This window comes from Dermacentor silvarum, chromosome 6 (genome assembly GCF_013339745.2).
Source record: "Dermacentor silvarum isolate Dsil-2018 chromosome 6, BIME_Dsil_1.4, whole genome shotgun sequence".
NCBI lineage: Eukaryota > Metazoa > Arthropoda > Arachnida > Ixodida > Ixodidae > Dermacentor > Dermacentor silvarum.
Window position 1 is genome coordinate 164,905,087 of NC_051159.1, and position 5,115 is coordinate 164,910,201.

Genomic DNA, 5,115 nt, shown 5'->3' on the forward strand with positions numbered 1-5,115 from the left:
GAATTTGAGCCAGGGTACCAACTTTTCAAACGTCCGCCCTTCAGATTTTAGGAAACGTTGCTCACTTCGCCACAGGCTGATGGATGCACCTCACAAGTAAAACATTTATTACATATATCAATTATTAGATGAAAATTAGAATACGCTTGTGTAGTAGGGCACGCACACACAAAAAGTAACATTAATGCACTTGAAAGAATTCAGAAAAAGGCTGTTAACTTCATATTTTCGAAGTACAACCTCGAGAACCCCGTAACTGGACTCATGGAAAGCACTTCGATTAGAAAACTTCAATATAGAAGAAAATTTTTAAGACCTTTATTTTATCCAGATTATTACGCCAGAAGCTTGTCATCAACGCTAACATCTATATTACACGATTATCATCTCACCAAATGCATCATGCTCATTCGCAATCCCTAGCGCCATACGTTGCCAGGACTAACCTGTTTCAATTTTCACAATCACCAAGAACTTTTGTCGACTGGAACAGTTTAACTGAAGATTGCCTTAATTCTTTAGAGTTAATTGAAGCTCACATATTGTAACGTGTGCTGCTCGTTGCTTGCGTTTGAAACATTTTATATATTCGGATTTTGTTTTGTTTCTTTCTTGCATTGCCACATATTGTCGTGTGTTTCCCACCTATATTCTATTTTCGCCAAAATGATTCTTTTAGTTCTCTGCACCGTAATTTGTTTTGGGCCCCTCCTGCTTGGGTTTTGTCTGCAGTATTGAATAAATAAATGAGTTAGGTTCAGATGTCGCTTAAGAACTTGGAGTGCTTGCATGATACTGCGTATACTCCGTGTGGAATATCCCAAGTTATCAAAATTATCAGCTGCAACACCTAGACTACGCCGCCTTCGTATCCCAACTGCATGGACTCGGCTTATGCACAAGACCAGCATGCTTTCTTGGATATGGCTAGGAGCGGACCTTTAGAAGGCTTTCGCTTACAGTGTACTAGAAGAGTTGTAGTGCGCTCACAACGCGGCAGAGCTTGACGCACTTCGTGTCGCCGCCGACAGGTGGCGCGGTTCGCAGCGTCACCTGAAACTTTCCTACGCGTCGCGGTAGAACAGCTATCGGGTGTTGCTGTTTTCACCATATAAAAGTAAAATGCACGACGTGCAGCGCACGAAAGTGCTTTTGGTGCACCTTCGCAGTGTGCAGTGAAATAAATTACTATTGTTCCGGCTGATCTACATAGGGTTGGCGTTGTTTTGAGCCGGAGGCACGGATGAACTAGCCTTGCTATTCATATGCTGTTCTGTAAAGGCCTGATACGACCGCTGCAGTCACGGAATGGGCACTCGAGTTTTTTCTGCAGCCGATCGATATTTGATTTAAATGGTCAGTTTGGTTTCGCCACAACGACCGCACATAGGTGTTTCCAGCACCACCGCGCCGAATTTAACTACGACTTAATTTTTTTTTTCGCAGGTAAAGCGTGCAGCGCCTTAGACATTTTCACGGTGCCCCATCTATTCACGAAATATTTAGGTATCACTGCTGCACAAGTTAAGCTGGTTAGCTGGTTATTTATGTATTGCATCTTTCGTAACGTTAATGCGATATGAAATCGAAAGGATGAAAATACCAGGTACACCCGTGAGCAAAAGTATACGGACCACAAGGTCACTGAAACAACTCAATTTCTTCGTAATAAACATGCGTAAATTGAAATTGACGAGTACACTGGAAAGCTCACAATGCCAAGATTAGACTGCAGTCCTAAATTTCAAGTTGCATTCGCCGGTAGTTGAAACAAACGGCTTTATCGCGTAATCCCTGGTCCGTATACTTTTGCTCACGGGTGTACATTTATGCAATACCAATGTTTATTTACAACGAAATAAAGAATGATCCCGGAAGCGCCGGGAGCAGCCGGTGAAAACTCCGAATAGCTACTGTCTTGTGCGCTTCGGCTTTTCTTCGCGGGTGCTTCGTCCCTTTCACACCTTTTCCTTTTGTTCCTGGGCTTAGGTGTCGTCTTCATCAGGTACTGTGGTAAATTCGGAAGAATCGTGGGAACAGCGTTTTCTGATTGCAGTGGCAATTGTCACGAGGAATGCACACCTCTTTGCATTATATAAGGTGCACAAGTCCCTAATGATGAATCGTGGTTCGAAGTGTAACTCACAGACCGCGCAAGATTCCTCCAGTGTCTTATCTGCACGGTTGAGGTTCCTCTCCCATTACTTTCGCCATTCTTCATCACGTGGAACGCTGAGCAAAGACGCCTTTGGTGCATTTTTCACGCGACTGTAGCCAGTTCTGCACTCGGGTGCAAAACAGTAATTTCGACGGCGGCTAGCCATTCTCACTCACTCAGAGTGCACATTGAGTATACAAAGCGTCAAGCACAGAGGATACTGCTGAAAACGCCGGCGGGACTTGCAGTCGAGAGCCGACAACGTCGATATTAAGTGGTTTGTTTTCAGTAAGGAAAGGTTGGCGCTATCTTCTGCAGCCCTTGAGGTAGAACGGTCAACGTCGCGATCCAACAGAACGCACTCCATACCAAGCAAGGGAAGTTTTCAGGAGAAACTGGCGGCAGCGCCTCTGGCGGGCGCCTGAGCAGTCGACGCTGAGTGCGCCGTGGCGCCGCGGCGCAGGGATACAGCAGTGAGCACACTGCCCCTATTCTAGTACACTGTACTTTCGCTTTTTGCATTGCAATGGCCGACAAATCTAGGTGTGATGACGATTGTGGTTGCCAGGAGACCCTTCAACACGTTCTATGTGACTATCCTCGCTACAGTGCACATAGACGGCCGCTCGCAAATGCGCTAGCTCGCTTTGATCCCAGACCATTATCAGGGCAAACCGTTTTGGAATGCCATCCTCATAAGCCATCGCACCAGGCGGCGACTGAGGCACTGCTACAGTTTTTAATTACAACAGACCTGCACAAGCGACTTTAGCCTGAATTTGTGTTCATTGGGTTGCACGTGATTCTGTGCTATGAGAGTGCGTGTGGGGATCGTGACCGGCTGTAATGATGTGTCTGTGCTCTCTCTCTGCTTTCTTCTACTTCCCCCTCCTCCGTTCCTCAGCGTAGGGTAGCAAACCGAATTTTCTGTTCTGGTTAACCTCCCCGACACATTCTTTCTTTCGTTCCTGTCTCTCTCGCTTTTTATGTCACATAAAATTGGTCGTGGATGTTTAGAATAGAGTACATGGACGAGCTCATTAGGAGCATATAAAATTGAGGGTCGTTTTTACTTCCTTAAAAACGAAAAAAAAAAAACTAAAAAAAAAACGCGCCATAATGTTTTGTTAAGCGTTCTGTTGTATTCTGTATCGTTGTACTTTGTTGATCGTAATAGACTTATAGTCACTGTTGACGTAATTTCGTGTCGGTATTGCTCTGTTTGGTGGTGGAAAAGCGAAGCAAGCTCTGTTGAAGCTTCATACGTAGCGCAATGCACCGGTATTCACCGCGTCTGGAGGGCGTATCCAGATCGCCAGTGGCAGATGCCACTCGTAAATGTTTGCAAATGCCATTCTATGCTTAAAATCGGATATCTTGTCCGGGATGGAAGTTAACCAAAGATCGGTAGGCCGGCTGGATTTGGGAGCTCACGGTGAGACTACAAATGAGGCAGTGCAGGGTAACATATGGGTTGAGCCTCTTTTGAAGTCAGAGAATCACAGAGCAAAATTAGTTTTGAAGAAAGACTCAGGAACATGAATGAAAATAAATGGGTGGCTAAATTGCACACGAAAAGCGTGGGCACAGAATGCAGGAAGAGGTCAAGAAAGTTGCCAACCAAGTACAGGGTAATTGAAAGTGTAAATACACAACTAGGAATCGTAAAAAAAAAGCGAAAGAAATAGAGACAGCGGATTGGATGCAAAGAATGAAAACAAAAAGGACAATGGATATTTAGAAGAATGAAAAGAAAGAAATTAGAAGGGAAAATCTGTACGATAACAGAAAGGGCAGTGCCTTGCTATTTGGGGCTCGAGCCGGTTGCCTAAGGACAGAAACATACCGGAGCAAATATTCGGAACTAGAAGAAGCATGTGTATGCTGCAGCAAAAATCCGGAGAACACTCAGCACATCCTAATGGAATGCGAAGGGACTCACCCTGCGAGAACCGTAGGTAAAGTACACCTTCCTGAAGCGCTTGGGTTTAAAGGGGACGGAAGCATCAACCGGTCAGCAGTCGAGATAAGCAAGAGACGTTTAGAGTATTGGTGGAAAAAAAGCAGGGAAGAGATTGATACAACGGTATCTTATACCGCTACCTAGTCACAGGTAGTGGCACAGATACCGCTACCTAGTCATAGGTACAGCGGCACAAGGTAGATTTCGAAGAAAAAAAAAGGAGCAATAGATATTAAGGAGATGTATACAAAAATGCTAGATAGAAGAAAAACATGTATAATATGCCTCATTAAACCAAGCAGGCTAGGTGACTGTTTCATCACCATCATCATCATTATCATGGCGTTTGAAAGTTGCTGTTGGGGATGTGGCCTTGTTTCCTACAAGGTTTTCTTCATCTTTATTCTCTTCTTTCCGGTAAAATAGTCATTTGTACCAGCGATAAGCGATTCATTGGTTCATCTATCTTATGGAACGTAGGCATCCTTGCGCATTCTTTTTTCCGTGGTATACAAACTTGCAGAATTGAAAGAAAATTAAGAATCGCGTAGGGCCAAGTCCACTACTTAATGTAAAATAAAAAATAACAACCATAAAACCAAGGAACCGTGGCTGAAAGCGGAAAACATTGTCCGGTATATTATATAGTGGACGAAAAATATGAAAAGAGCAAGACGGAAACGGGATGTCGATTCTTTACCCCTTTGTTTGACCTCGCCTGAAGATATCTGTTTTCCTCTCCGGTGCTAGAAGGGCTAAAATAAACGGGTTTAACGAGGGATTTATGCACTAAATAAATAAATAAATAAACACCAAAAGCACATAGGAAACAGGCTATTCGTTCACCGGGCGACGCGTGCACGCCAGCAAAGTGTTATTTACTGCAGCGCCAGCAAATGTCAACGAGAGGGAAAGATGATAACGACAGGACGGAACGCTGTCTAGCATTTGACACTTTTTTGAAACACACCTTGTCTATGCAGCAGACTGTTTT